Raw genomic sequence first — 16,657 nt, 5'->3', positions numbered from 1 at the left:
TTGTGGATATTAATTTGGGTTAAGGTAATGATTTGGTAAATCTTCTAAAAGTAAATCAAATTAAAACTGTGCAAATGCTAATTACTTTTTTAGTTGAATGACACAATCAAGGTAACAATTTTTGTGGTAATTATTTTGATTAATTAAATAACAACATTTTATTAACACACGATTTAAATCCCCCTCCAAAGTCACAAAACATAACACTGACTGTACCTCATCCACAACTGCATGCAAACCCATACCCGGTCCGGTACCGTAATCTCGCGAGCCAGCGAAAGCAAAAACAGTAAGGCACATTTTCCACCAGCCTAGGCCCGCCTGACCGTGGCCATGGCCTGTGTCCAAGTCCAGCTCAGTGGCCAGTTATCACTTTATCGTTTTGACCACGAATCACTCTTCTTCTTCGTCGTCGTTTTTCGTCATCACCAACCGTCATCTTCTATCCAGCGAGGCGAGCCGTTTTCTATGCCAGTCAAAAAACCCAACCGCGAAAAATCGCAAACCAGCATCACCGGGCTTAGAGACTCTTGCTGTAACCAGCTGGAGATTGCGCCACCTCGCTGGGGGTGATGACGATTACCACCGTGCCACGCCATCCCAAGACCGTCAGGTTATCCGAAAATGTCGAAAAGTGAAAGGCCTCTTCTTCTGGTGGAGCAGCACTATTTTTTTTTTTTTTTTTTTGCTCAACTGCGTTTTTTTCCACCATGTGTTGATGGTCTGGTGGGTCAACAACGCTCGATTGACTCGATGTTTAACAAAAGAAAAAAAAAACGGGGAAAATTATGAAGAATGGTCGAGGCACAAGAACCACGTGGGGGCCATTTTCCATCATTCGAAAAAAAAAGAGTAACAAATGGACCGTTGATTGATATGCAAATTTTTGGGACCGTTTTCGACTGGGTGAGAATCGATCGATGATAAATCTAACGGATTTGAGCGAATCATTGCCGGAGTTGTTGATTTATTGGCAAGTTTCAGAGTTTGGTCACGTTTTGCAAATGATGAGTAATGGTGATTTGTTTTGATTGCCATTTATAGCGATTTGCATAATTTGGAAACAATTTATTTAACTGGTTATGCTAACGATTTCAATTTCAATTGCATTTGATAACAGAACAGAACGAATTCAGGCATATACCGGTTTTAATTTAGTTTAAGCGATATTTTGATTTCTGAATAAAAATATTAGGCTGGATCACTTGTTCAGATATTTATTAATTAAAAATAATAAAACACAAAACCAAAACAATGATTACTCAATCCTGTAGGCAACTTCCACAACCAAAAATCATTCAATTGTGCGTGACAAACCATTACCCGCATCATCGTCACCGTAAAATTGTTCGTCACACACACACGTCATTCAGGTATTAACTCATCGATGTGTGCAAGTGGCAAACAATTTGGCAGCCCCCAACCCATTGACACATCCATTCGCGTAGGAGCAATTAAACCGTCACAATGAAAGAGCAACTCACACACCAAAAATGAAAAAAAATAACAGAATAGGTGTACGAAACGTGAGCCACGTGACATTCCGCGCAATGGTTGTGTAACGAAATTCGGCTGAAAATAACCATTTGACAGCGACAGGCAGAAAGGGCGACAACAATTGTCATCACAGCAAGCTGGGAAGTTCCCAATTAGGATTGGATTTTTTTTTCGTGTGCGGATGTGCAAAATGTGGGCCAATTGTGATGAAAATAAGCTTTTTGCAATTCCATTGTGAAACTGTCAAATTTTCCAGTCCTTCTGGAGAAACGAAACGGCCTACTTTTCCCTACCAAAAATAACAGAATGGAAAATTAATACCTTTCAATAACAGTGCTGAAAACTAGAACTGAAATGGGTGCTGAAAAGATGAACTTTTCAACACTAGTATTGAAAAGTAAAATTTTTCAATATATTTTTCTGTTTTGAACTGTGAATTCACTAAACACATGAATGTTTAAAATAAAATTCTATTCAAGAAGCGTTTTTCGGAATTGCAAATAATGTTATAAGCAACTCGTTGCAAAACTTGATTTCGGTAAACCTCGTTGAATAAATGTACAACTCGTGATGAAAAAATAAACTTGTTGCATAAACTACTAGTGTGATTTCTGATTTCCAAAATTTCAATGGTGTGTTGACCTGCAACATTATTAGTTCTAAAAATGTTCAATCTGTGACAAAGATTATTTGAAATTTAAAAAAAATCACGCTTTTGCGTTAATTGATAACACAGTTCAACAAAAAATCAAATGTTTCTTGTCTCTGAGACGAGAATATGTGTTCCTAGTAGATTTTTGCCTGCTGAATCCGAATCCGGGTCCAGAATTGCTCCAAATGGTCCCAATTTTGAGATACGCCCGTTTGAAATGTTAGTTTAGGCCAAAATTAGCTACTTTGTCGACTATTTTACAAAAGAACTATTGAATAAACAACTAAACCAATACATGTATCTTAAAGTTCACGTTTACCCCTTTCTGAAACACCCCTGGTTTTTTTTTAAATTTGATTGTTCTACGCATATTTAAAGCCATTTTAATATTAGAATTTGACTAGCATGCAAGTTGGAAAAACTTGAATGAGAACCAACTGAAAATATAATTTTCAGATGGCTATAAATATGCGTAGAAACGATCAAATTTAAAAAATCAGGGGTGTTTCAGAATGGGAAAAACGTGAACTTTAAGATACATGTATTGGTTTAGTTGTTTATTCAATAGTTCTTTTGTAAAATAGTCAACAAAGTAGCTAGTTTTGGCCTAAACTAACATTTCAAACGGGTGTATCTCAAAATTGGGACCATTTGGAGCAATTCTGGACCCGGATTTGGATTCAGCAGGCAAAATTCTACTAAGAACACATATACTCGTCTCAGAGACAAAATCTTGTTGGACTGTGTAATTAAACAAGTTTTAATATATTTGCATTTTTGAAAAATTAAGATAATTTTACGATTTTTTTTAATTAAAAGTCAAATCATAAGTTTTTCCAAATTAAAATAAAGTAAAAGAGTACCGTAATCTGAAGTGAATCGGGACTACAGTCTGAATAGGGACAGCAGTTTCTAGAGCACTTAAAGCTTTTAAATTTGGAAATGGATGTACACATTTTGTTGGCCTGAGTCTGCTCTAACCGAAACCAACCAGAAAAATCAAAATATTGTGCTCCAACATACCGTACCGATTGACCCCAGTTTACGGTAGTTCGATTGGTGTGTTGTGCAATGGTGTAGGATATGATAAGGAACATTTTTTATAAAACAGGGTACACGGAAAAGGTATTACAGTGGATTCTCTCGTTGTCGATATTGAAGGGACCGTCGAGAGCGGGAGTTATCAAATTATAGAACGGAAAATCAAAGCAATCTATTTGAAGGGACTGAAAAATTTATTGACAGCTGGAGCAATATTGATATCGAGAAGATCGACAGCCAGAGAGTCCACTGTATCTTACTTAACTTTTTATAGCTAAAGGTTCAATTCTCAAAATACTTATTTGATATGTTTTAGGGGATTCAAAAAAACATCTTCTGAGCAATGGTGCAAAATCTTGTTTAAGAGATATGAATCTTTAGTAAAAGTTGTTTTTTTTTGCAAATATCAAAAACCTGGCAAAAAAATCATAAAAAAAAATAACAGCAAATTCGATTTTGCAATTCAAAAGTACTTAACATTTGTTAAATTTGTTTAAAAATAAAATTATTTACCGTTTCCAAGTTATAGCTTCTTTTTAGTATAAATTTTCGATTTCCTTTCGTTTTTTTTTTTTTTGCATTTTTAAATACTTGTGGAAAGCAATGCTGAGAAATTTGGCTACAATTTACTCTCCTGGATCTTTGTAAATCGTGCACTTAGTTTCTAAGATACAAACATTTCGAATAGATGAAAATGATTTTTGCTCGGTGTCACCTTATAAGCCTGTTATTTTTAACTGACGATGATATCTCGTAAACTATTGGCCGGATTTTTTATATTAAAATATGAAACTTATGAAAATTAAAATATTTCAAAAAATATATAATTTGGTCATTGAAACTTAATACAATTCTCCATTGCCCAAATCTAAACCACAACATTCCATTTGACGTATTTTCGTCGCAGATTTATTGCGCCATTTATCCCGCAACGTCAACCTCACAAGCCTCAACGACGAACAGGGATGCCAGATACACAGATTTGTCTGTGTTTCACAGACATTTGAGCTCATGTCAGACATTTTTTGAGGTGCACAGACTTTTTAAAAACTTCATTAAATTGTTATTTTGTAAAAATATCAATCGAAACTTATTTCGTTAGTCTTCAAATGCTTAAAAACACAATTTTTGATGGATTTCTATAACCGTAGATTGATATATTTGAATTTTAGACAAAGGCACAGACATACACAGACTTTTTCACAGACATTTCAAAAAATCATGTGGCATCCCTGACGACGAATTTACTCTGACTCAACTTTTCCGTCATCGGCCACGGTCAGCGTTATATAAGATCCGTCTCTTGGGCAAGCACGACCTTCCCCGGGCCAGCAGCAGCAGCAGGATGTGGTACAGTCAGTCCATTCTTCTATACTCTGCCGAGTCCAATCGCCGCCCCCAAACACTCTGGCCCACAGTACTGCTGGCCCGTTCGACATCGATTTGTTCGTGGCCACCACGTCGATGAGTTACGGTTTGAACAAAAAAAAACCTCTGAAAGTAAACCTTCCCATAGCGAATTTATTCTCTTTTTTTTGGTTGCGTTTCCTAAAATTGCAAGGTACTACTCCCTCCTCTCAGGTGGGCAGCAAAAAGCGCTAACACAATTACCCTCCCTTCTCCCCTTTTAAAACACCTCTTTGCAGGTTTTATTCTAAAGTGAGTTATATAAGCTCCACTTTCTTTTACTCCCGAGGGTATTGAAATCATTTGTTGAACACCTCGATTATTGCGAACGTCCGCTCGATTCGCGTAAGAAGCTCTAATCGAAGAATACACCGCGGGCATTAGGGTGGTACATTTTCTTGAACAATCTATCTGTTTTTTGATAATTATAAATTATAACAAAATAACTATTTCATTTTTAGTTTCAATAAACATTTTTTTTAAATAAGGAAATTCGCTATGAACTATCCTAAATAGATAATTCCCAGTGTGGCTTTCCCCCTCTCTTTCGGTCAACCGCTAGACTCCGCGGCAAGCGTTGATGGTTCTTCCTCTCTCCTCGTCCAAAAACTGGAAGTCTTTCCGTTCCATTCCTCCAAGATTCCCGGTAGAGTAAACTCGGGAGCTGCCCTCCCCCTTCTACCCCTCCCCCTCCCCAAATCTCCAATCGATCGATTCTGTGCTTTTGTTTTGCTTTCTCCTTAAGTTACGGTATCTCAAGTTTTGTGTTTTCTGCGCTACTTTAAGCGTTCAAGGAACGCCGATTAGATTGGATTCTTGGTTTCTAGATGGCTCGCTGCTCTCCTGCTTGTTCAACACGTTGCCACTTTGGTTGTTAACTCGAGTAGGGCTCTTTTTGCTACGCGATGCGATGCGATGTGAGAAGTTTTGGCAAAAGGGGAAAGGAATTAGAAACGAAATGTCTGGGGAATTATGAAGGTGTAAATTGGTTTATGATGGTTGGCGGAAGTCGCACATCATCTATTAGTGGATGATTGGATCATTAATGATTTATTAGGATTATTTGAGGAAAATTTGCATATTTGCCTTTAAAAAGACGGAAAATTATTATTTAAGCAGATTTAACAAATTACCAATTTAAGAAGAAGAAGAAAAGATAAAATTTTAAATCTTATCAGAATTTTATTGCAAAATTTCTAAGATTTTACCAATCTGTAATCCAAAGTTTAACTGGTTCAGTCAAGTTTGACCAGCTTCCAACCCAACACAAAAATAGTGATTTCAGGTAATTTTGTTTTCAGAAAAATGTGAGCTTTTCGCTAGCTTTAGCGAACTTTATTGCGTTTTGGCGATGTTTCCCATTTCCACATTCATTTTCATGATTTTTGTGATAATCAATTTGATTCTAGCTTCGATAAAACTATAGGCAGGTCGTAGACAAAACTTAAACTCGAAATATCTTAACGAATATTATTTGAAAAAAAAAATTATATATCCTGTTAGTTTTTTTTTTAAATGCACAAAACCTCTAATGGACAGTTATGCTTTGCTGGGAAGTTAAATAATACTGGAACCAATTTGTTGCTGATAAAAGCGTTTAATGACTTAACGAAAGTCACTAGAGGAGTATTTTTTTTTTAATAAAGCTTGTAGGATTAAAAATATATGTGAAAAGTGCATTTGAACAAACTTTTTTTTTACAAATATAAAAAAAAATCGTTTTTAAGTACCTGAATCAATACAAATAACGTTTACGGTTCTATTTTAAAGCAAATAAATAAATAACAAAATATTTCAAAAATAAAAACCTTTAACCGGGGTGACATTCATAGGATTTCATTTTATTTTAGGAATATTTTTCATCTGATAAGGTTTTTCTCAAGATTATTATTTTTAAAACATGTAGGGGAAAGTGGGGCAAGTGTAACAAGCTAAGGAAATGCTCGTTATAACCCATCAAAAACGTCAAAAAATCTGTCGGATTTTTTTATAATCATCTTATTCCAGGTCTTGACTAAGACTTTGATTGAACAAGTTTTTTAAAAATTCTGTTTTTAATGAAAAAAATTGATATTAAAAGAAATGATTTTCCGCACGTTCTTCTCAACTAGTGGGGCAAGACGAACAGCCCGTTGGGGCAAGAGGAACAATGCATGAAACAACATTTTAATTTGCTAACAATTAAACTTTTATCACTCAGATACATCAGATTAGAATGTATTTGAAACGATTCTTTAATTTTTAGATTAAATAATAATATTTTACCTAAAAATTTGACCGTTTTTACGAAAAAAAATTATTACTTTGATGAAAAAAAGGAAATTTGCATAATATCACTATATTTGCATGGACAATTTTTTTAACAATTGTTTTCCAGTTTTTAAGTACTTTCATGTATTTATTTCACAATAAAATATGTTGTTGCAGCAATTCGTATTTTTTTCCATACTAAAAATCCAAATGGTACACTTGCCCCACCTGAACAAGATTTTTTAAAAGCTCTCAGCAAAAATAACCAAAATTTAAATCATACTTTATAATAGATGCAAGTCATTGGTAGGGACACTACTAATCCAGGAAAAATAGCATTTTGATAAAATGAGCCTTAAAACGAACCCTAAGCCTTATTTTGTACTATCCAAATATTATATGAAAACAAAGGTTTTGAAAAAGCTTCATTAAATCTTATGCCCCGTGGCGTTTACGTCGTTTTGGCGGTTATGTGGTAGTAGAATCAGCTAATTGTATTGCTAGCAACAATTCCTCATACTAGAAATAATCAAAATTGTAAAAATTACGGCCGTACGAGCGATTGTTCTTCTTGCCCCATATGGTCATCTTGCCCCACCTTCCCCTACTGGGGTCGTGGTCGTGGGCAGCTCCCGAGTTTACTCTACCGGGAATCTTGGTGGAATGGAACGGAAAGACTTCCAGTTTTTGGACGAGGACTGGGGGGAGAACCATCAACGCTTGCCGCGGAGTCTAGCGGTTGACCGAAAGAGAGGGGGAATGCCCCACTAGGAATTATCATTTTAGGATAGTTCATAACGAATTTCTTATTTAAAAAAAAAATATTTATTGAAACTAAAAATGAAATAGTTATTTTGTTATAATTTATAATCATCAAAAAAACAGATAGATTGTTCAAGAAAATGTACCACCCTAATGCCCACGGTGTTTTCTTCGATTAGAGCTTCTTACGCGAATCGAGCGAACGTTCGCAATAATCGAGGTGTTCAACAAATGATTGCAATACCCTCGGGAGTAAGCCTCACAAATTCTATGCATTATTTTTGAAAAAAGTTTTTTCAATAGTGTTTAAAAAAATAGTTGCGATGAAAACTCTTATTTTGAATTCCGGGGTGACTTTGATAGTCATTGTTTTTCTTCTGAAAATTAGATTTAACTTTATTTTTTCGTCAAATGTACCATTACTAAGTTTGCTGATAGTTTTTTAAGAAAAAACTCAATGTTTATATTTATTTAACTAAGTTTACAAGCTTTTTAACAAAATATATATAATACAATTTTAGGTACAATTGTTAAAAAGTCATAACTTTGCATGAAATTCGTTTAAAACTAGTTTGGTTTATAAAATTATCGATTTATATTGCATTTTAAACTGAATTCGAAACACGAATCAAAAGTTTTCACATTTAGATGAAATTTGTTCATGCCTAGAAATTTGGAGATTTTTTTAAATTATGTTCCAAAAACACATATTATTAATTATTCACAAACTTATTATAACACACTAGCGACAAAATGAAGCCAATGTTCATAAATGATTCGCCTTCATACAAATTTAGCAACAATTTGTAAGGTTAATTTCAAAAAAAAATATTTTATTATTTTTAACACAGTGTTAATAGAGTCCAATTAGGCTGGTACAAATATTTTTAAAAGTTTTTGTCACCCCCCCCCCCCCCCCCTTCATAATTGGCCCGAAAAATCAGGGGGCAAAAAAAATATTTTTAAAATAAACTTCAAAATTTTAGTGAAAATTCAAGTGCAACCAGCTGAAATCAAATTAAAATACATTCTCCTGCGTTTAAAATCATTTTTAGCATGTTTGGGTTTATTAAAAAAATCTTAAGATTTTTTGAAATTTTCGATGCAAAATCTTTTTTTTCGATACAATTTTTTTTTGTCAGATCTTAGATTTTTTTAAAACTTATGATTGCAAAACAACTGAACTAGTGTAAAATGCATTTTAAAACACTTTTTTTATTTAAATGTGAAGAGTATGGCTTGTTATTTAAATTTTTATATTTTTTTATTTTTTTGCCCCCCCCCCCCCCCCCCCCTTTACCTCGGCCAGGGCCGAGGGACAAAAACTTTTTTAAATATTTGCATCGGCCTTATGAAAAAAAAATTAAATAGCTGAGAAAATTCACTATAAAACTTCTATTTAGACGCGAAAAAACGGACAAATAGTGCAAAAAATAGAAATTCAGAATTAGCACATACATTTTCAATTTGTTTTCCCAGAAGTCTTCATTTTTTAACTGAAAATAGCTCAGGAACTATCGTTCAGATTTTAGCAACTGCATTATTTCAGTATAAGTATTTAGGACTATCGGTCTGACTACCAATGCAAAAATCGAAGCAATATTTTCCAAGCTATCGTGAGTGAAAAAAGGTTTGATAGGAAAACACATTCTTATTTTAATTTCAATTTAATTTTTTATCAATTATTTAGCTCACCCCTTCTCTCTCCAAAAGCACCCAAAACATAAGGAGGCAAAACAATTTTTTCTCAAATAAAATTTTGATTAAAAAAAATTTGTTCAATTGATTGTCAACTTTATTAATACATTGCAAAAACATATTTCTAGATGTTTAATCAGATGGGGCACATTTAGACTTATTGATAGCATTGAAAATTTTGAGACCACAATTATTTTTGTTGAAAATTTCACTACAATTGTTCTTAATATTGCAGCTTTTTAGCAGTTTATAACAGCAATCTGCAAAATTTTTTTACAAAATAAATAACATGAACATTATCAAAAACTAGAAACACACAAAATGGATGTTTCGAAAAAAATAAAATTGTAGGGCTTAGTTTTTTTTTTTTTTGCAAACCGTAACATATTTTTAATTATTTAATTTCCATTGCATTTTCTCCTAAGAATGGGCAAATTATCTCCCAGAGGGAAATCCCTTGAGCAACAGAATTTTAAACTCCATTCTGGAGCTTAGGATATTAACTAATTTTTAATCATATTTAATGAAACTGTTATTGAACAAAATTACTGCGAATCTTTCTTAATTTATAGCCGTTAATTAAGTTTAATCAACAAAACATTAAAACCACTCATAGATAGGCAATACCCATAAACTGTTAAACCCAGCATAAATTAAAAAGAACTTTGAACTCGTTCGTCCAATCAATAAAATTCAACAGCTTCCGTTTGAACCACCATTCACAACCCGCGCCAATATAGTAATACTTAACTCTCACCATTTCGCACACTACTGCATGCGCCACAGCATCAGCAGGAGTTATCAAGCGACTGTAATCACACAGCCCGTTTGCCACGGTGCAACAGAGAGTGAATAATAGAAAAAAAAAACTTATTTTTTACTTTTCTTTTTTTTCAAAACTCACCACCACAGCAGCATTTTTTTTTCTTGTGCGCGGGCGACTTTGAAAAACAAAAATTATCTCACATTTATAAGAAGGCGAAACAGACGGGTTGGTGCTTAGAGGAGTTGGAGTGTGTTTGTGTAGATTGAAACAGACAGACAGACAGACAAACGAATGGTAGAAAGTTTTTTTGCCTCTCTCCTTTTTCGCTTCTTTCTTCGTCCAGTCCATTGAACGCGCGTAGTTGTACGGAGAAGGTGGTCATCATTCATCACCTTGAAGTTGGAATCGTTGCCGAGATTGACAGTCGTAACTCACTTTGAAGCTGATTTTTTTTTTATATTTGATTTTTTTAATATAAAGAATCCATTTAAAACTAAAAATATTCCGTTTCACTTTGAAAAACCTTCAAAATCTTCAAAATTGAAAATAAAATTTCAAATCTGTCTAAACATTGTGCACAAAATTTGATTTGATGTCTTGCCTGGCGAGACGCTCGAATTCACCATCACTCGATCACTCACTCACTCGTTCGCCGATGCAATTTGCTGCGCTTTGGAATGGAACAACGTGGAACGTTCGTTCGCGCACACAAACACGCACACACCAAAATGTGAAAGTGATGCAATTTTGGAGGGCGAAACCGCGTGTGCAGCCGGAGACGTTAGATTTTTCAAGCAAGATTAACGGGGCCACGTGTGAAACAATGGGTTTTGTACCAAGTGCATTCGCGAGTTTTTCCCGGAAGTGTTGTGAGGAGAAAAATTGAGCCATTTCAGGCAATTTTGCGCGAAAATTGTGTGAAATTAAAAATTGACGATAACATTTCCGAACTACAATATATTTCAGACAATTATTTAAACTGTAAAAGAAAAGTTAAAATAATTTTAAAAAAATCTTTCACGCCACACAGAATTCAATTCTATTTCATAAAAATCAACCTACAATTTGTTTTAATGATTTAGCAATTTATCGAACATTTTCTTAGGAACACGATGGTCAGATAAAAACTTATTTTTAAACATGCCAGTAGAGCGTCCAATTTCCCGTCCCGGGAAAAAAATTCCCGGGAATTCCCGGGATTTCCCGAAAAAAAATATTTCCCGTTTCCCGGGAAATTTGTAAATTTCCCGGGAATTCCCGAAATTCAAGCGAATGTATACATTTTCTTAAATTTTTGGAACTATTTTTTGAAAATGATCTGAAAAATAATAAATGAACAAACTCAACATGATTTTGTTCAATTAAATGTATTGTTTGGTTTATATTTAATTAATCAGATTATCAGAAATAATGATATCAGAATTATTTCTGATAATATTAATTTTTGAAGCAACTAGGAATAGATCTTGCTTAATGAGTATTAAATTATTACAATTAGGTAATTTATTAATAGATTGATGTTATTTCATCAACACAATGTTAAATCCTTACCTCCAAATTAAAATTGAGATTTTTTTACGTTTTTGTTTACCATGATCAAATGAGATGAAAATCGAATTTGTGCAAAAAGAATTAATACAATTGGTTGAGTACCTAGTACTAAAGAAATTACAGTTTGAAGTAAAAGAACTATGGAGCACTGGTGCAACTACAGGTGTTAGAGGGTTAAATGTGAAAAAATATAAGACTTTTTATGGAATGATGTTAATTTATCCTATAATTTAAATCATGTTGCGTAATAATACAAAAAAAATCATTGAAAAATTACTTTCTATTGTTTGATCTCAAAAAATGCAAAAATATATTCAAAGCTCGCTTCAAATATTTGAAAACATTGGGTTGTTTAGAGTAAAACCAACACTAAAAAGCTTTACCATTTGTTCAAGAGCTGAAACCAGTATTTGTCATGAAAAACATAATTTCTGCACGTTATGATTGTGGATTTTGCAATTTTATGATTGTGGATTTTGGATTAATTTTACTCACAGTAAAAAATATTTCTCATCAAAAAATACCAAAATGCATTTTCTTGTAGTCGAATGATTTTTTACATGCAGTCAAGCTGCTAATTGATCTTCACACTTATTTAATCCATTAATGTTGATGTCCTATACAATTTTGTTGCATAATATTAATTAAAACCAAGATCATAACAATTTTCAATAAATTTAAAATTTCCCGGGATTTCCCGGGAAATTTGCTGAAAATTTCCCGTTTCCCGGGAAATTAGTAACCCCGGGATATTGGACGCTCTACATGCCAGTTAAAATTAAGCAACATCTTTAAAATGAATCCTGGATCAACGTACCGTGATTTGTGGTTCCCGAGTTATCGCAGTTTGAAATCTTTCGGTTTCTCAATTTTTAAGAAAAAGGCGAAATTTTGGGTTGGTTCCAAATAGGAGGAGGGGACTATTGCTTTATGCATCAAATTTGAGAAAAGTTGATATCAAGAGCTGACATGTTTGTGGTGGAATGTTACTGTTTATTAAATTGAGTTGCCATTAATAAACCACAACATTCCACCTCGAACGTATCAGGTGGAAAGAAATTTTCGTTTCTTTGCTGGATTTTTTTTATTTCGTATTCTTAAAATTTATTGAATTCTTTAAAAAAAATATTTTTAGTTATTTTGTAATTCCCATCAAAATTGGTCCGGAAAATCATCCAAAAAATTTTATTTCGTAAAACTTGAAATTTTCAATAGAAATAGAAATCTAATCAACTGAAAACAATATAAAATGCCCTATTCTGCATTTTTGGGCTCGTTTGAAAATATTTTGAGCTGTTATGAAATTCCAATGTACATCACCGCAAAAACTTTGTTTTCTCGCAAAAATAAATTTTCGTCAATGATTTGAAATTTTGGAAACTTATCGACTTTGATCAGAGTTGAGGAACATAAACTTCAAAAAATATTTGCAACGGCCTAATTATGTTGTGAATCCGTTTAGTACAAATGTTACTAATTAATCTAGTTAGCAATCGATTGTAAATGAGAAAACTGCTTTTTGTAGACTAATGTACATTTTATTTCAATTTGTTACCATACCATCAAAATTTCCCCCAATAAGTTGCTGGGCAAACAAAATACTTGAAAAAAACTTTCATTCAAAATATGGTCAAATTGTATATAAACTATTTAAATTGCAAAACGTTTGGTTTAGCAAACAGCTGGTACAAATTATATTCAAATTTGTTGTCCCTTGAGCTCGACCAGTGGGGCAAAAAACTGATTTAAAATTACAGCCTTAAAAAAACTTTTTTTTTATTTTGAAACAAAAAGCTTCATTACAATTATAGTGCTTTCGAAAATTGCTCCAAAATTCAAAATTTGTAAAAATAGTTATTATTCTATTTAAAATGGAAACAATATATTGTGAATAAATTATATAAATAGAATTTTAGAAGTTTTTTCAATGAAACATTCAATGTTATTCAATATATACATTTTTAATCTCTTCGCAAATATTGATTTTTTGGACAACAGATCCAAATAAGACGAGAATCTTTAAGAATTTTTTTTTTTCATAGTTTCATTGATATTTGCAAATTTGTGACAGCAGCATAACAGTAAAAATTTAGGCATTTTGTGATACTTTTTGTTCTCTTTTATTTTAAATAAGACTTGAAATAAAAAAAAAATAGTTTTCTATGTTTAACGTCATGCCATGTTGAACAAATTATTTTAAAAAAAACTGAAGATATAACTTTAGTGAGGACTTTCTTAACATGAAACATCAAAAATATCTAGAAATTCATGCAAATTATTGTTTTATCAAGTGAAAATTTAAATAATTATTAATTATAACGTTGAAAATAATTAAACGGCTAATCTAAAAAAATATTTATCTAGTTTGTGAATAAAGTTTGAAAAATAACAAAAAACGAAAATGTTTAAGTAATTTTCAATATAAAATAACATTTAAGACTTCATCATCCCGGTACGAGAATCAAACTCACGACCTCTGGATAAGAAACTCAATGCGCCGCAAATCGACACAGTATGATTTTTTGTTGGGCTGCGTTTTATGCCTTTCACAAAAATCAATCCAAAGTGCTGAAATTCCATTCAAAAAAGCACTTGTTTCCCTTAGCATCTCATCAAACAATTTAAAATGCCCCAAATATGTTATCCAACAATCTAAATGTTTGCAAATTGCTCTTAACCACACTAACTCTATTGCCAATCAACACATGGAAATCAAACTCAAACTCAAAACTAATAAACCAAAATCACCTGTCGATCGATTGGCAGTGATTGTGCCTCATCATCATCACTCAACTAAGTACCAGCTCGTCCAAAACTTCGATTTGTACCATCGACCGATTATTACGGCACCAACCCACCAACCAAACTAGCAATTGTTGATTAGGGGAGGCCCCCCCTTCTCCCCCCCCCCTCTGATTCAATCCCGATCCCGACCGCGTCTAAATTTGCCCTATTTTTCCACCTGGCGCTGAAACCGACTTACCCACTTATTTCGCTGCTGGCAGGCGCAAGTTGCTGCTGCTGATCTGATAAGAAAAGCCTCAAACCGACACGAAACTAAAAAACAGCAAAACCGGGAGCCAGAGCAAAAATGTGGAAATTCTAACGGTGGAATCCTCCCGGGGTCTAGGCCAAGTCTCTCTCTCTCTCTTGCTGGTTGAAGATCTGGTTATTGGATCTTGTTTTTATTTTCGCGCTAACCTCCAGGTTTTGCGAACAAACTAAGTAGCACTTTAGCGGTGCACTGTCAGCGGCAGAAGCGATGCGTTCGAACGCGTGTGCTTAACCCTTGGGTGCCGGTTGATTGTTTGAACAAATATTGCAGAATTTTAACTAATCTTGAATTCTTTTGTTGAATCAAAAAGTCATTGAAATTTGGTCAAAATTATCCATGGTAGTTTAAGGGTTAACCCCTCCAAGTTTGGTGTCATGTTACTGGTCGCCGCGTCGTTTTACTCTAACCTAGCCGTAAACTTGCACATGTTTGGCCCCCTTTTCTCCTCAGCCAAGCTCCGTGTGCGCAAGCAACTGCAATTGCAATTCGAGAAGATGTACTTACTGCAAGCAAAAGGAAACAAGCAGAAGAAGAACAGGATGCACAGTTGTGCAAAAAGTAGGACCAACTAGACAAACAGACCTAGTTTTCTCAAGGTAGTCAACGGGAGGTGTCGACGTCTTCAAGAGCCGGTTTGACGCTCCGAGAGAAAGGAAATGTGGTTATTTGATTACAGGGTGGAATGTTCACACAGGCTGTCTATGAGTGACAGGTTTTATGCATGCACGCACTCGTTTGTTTAATAGTTATCGATGAATTAATAGGGTCGGTTTCAGATCGGTCGGGAAGTGCAGTAATTGAGATAGGAAGCGTTCGTCGCTTGGACGTTGAAGTCTCCCGGAGGAAATTGTTTATCAACGGTTGTTTATGATTTATGTATGGAAAGATATGTCAAGATGAGCAGATGAACAAAAGAACGCTGTTCTGAGTTGAGACGAAAAGATTTAGTTTTAAAGATTTAGATTTAGATAAAAATAAAATTAAAATGAAATCGTTCAGTTAGAAAATCACATTGAAATTTGAAAATAGTGTAAATTTGATGTAGTTTTGCTTAGAATCGGTCAAATAATCAACCTTATTCAGAACAGCTGTGTTCATTTTGCATATGTTTAACAAAAAGTTATATAATGTTATTTACAACAGGTTATTTCCAGTTGCCAAATCGGATTTTTTTATTTGGTTTTCAAGGTAGGTATTTCTAACCTGAGTACCATACTTAAATCATCGTACTTTTCTTTAAATAATTTCTTGAAAGTTTTAAATTCAAAATAATGATTGTTATCGAAAAACTGTTGTTTTTATATCTACACATTTTCTGAAATTTATTTTGAGAAGGACTAGTAATTTTTGGCAATATGACAGAAATCGTGAAATCCTTGAAACCTGGTCTGAAAGAAATTGGGTAAATACAGTGAAATCAATCAACAAATTTTATTCAATTTTTGTGTCCTCTGCCCTGGTCAAGGAAGCCCTATAAAAAAAAAACAAAAAAATCACAAGATGTATTATTAACTTGCCACTGTCTAATAATTTTCAAAGTTTATGTTTTGAAATATTTAATATTTCTGATAGAATAGTATATTTATAGTTTTAAGAGATTCTCTCTCTATGAAAATACATTAATTGTGAAGTGTCTGCTTAAAAAAAAGCGATGAGAACGTGATTGATATTGGAAATTGGAGAATTATAAATTTAAATCAATACTATTGAAAAGAGAAGAAAATTACATTTTGTTTTTAATTTAACATTGAAAATCGAACCAATAGTTTCCGAGATACCGCGAGTAAAAAAATAAGGCCTGTTCAACTGGCTCTGAAAAACTATTTTTCACAAAATATTAACATTAAGAGGCTGTTTCTCAGCAACCCGATCAACAGAGTCTAAAAGAGAAAATTGTAGAAAATTTTCTCAAGTTTTCAAAAATATTTTTCACATTTAAAAAAAATATTTCCGGTAACAGATTTTGCACCATCCCTAA

At 33.5% G+C, this 16,657-nt stretch overlaps 1 protein-coding gene across 6 annotated transcripts in view; it reads left to right on the top strand.

Annotated features, from left to right (window-relative positions):
• The window catches only part of LOC120427562 (proteoglycan 4-like), a 46,865-nt gene that overhangs the window by 12,512 nt on the left and 17,696 nt on the right, over nucleotides 1-16,657 (top strand). The window lies entirely within an intron of this gene.

Source organism: Culex pipiens, chromosome 3 (assembly GCF_016801865.2).
Source record: "Culex pipiens pallens isolate TS chromosome 3, TS_CPP_V2, whole genome shotgun sequence".
Classification (NCBI taxonomy): domain Eukaryota; kingdom Metazoa; phylum Arthropoda; class Insecta; order Diptera; family Culicidae; genus Culex; species Culex pipiens.
This window is presented reverse-complemented; position numbering and strand designations above follow the sequence as displayed.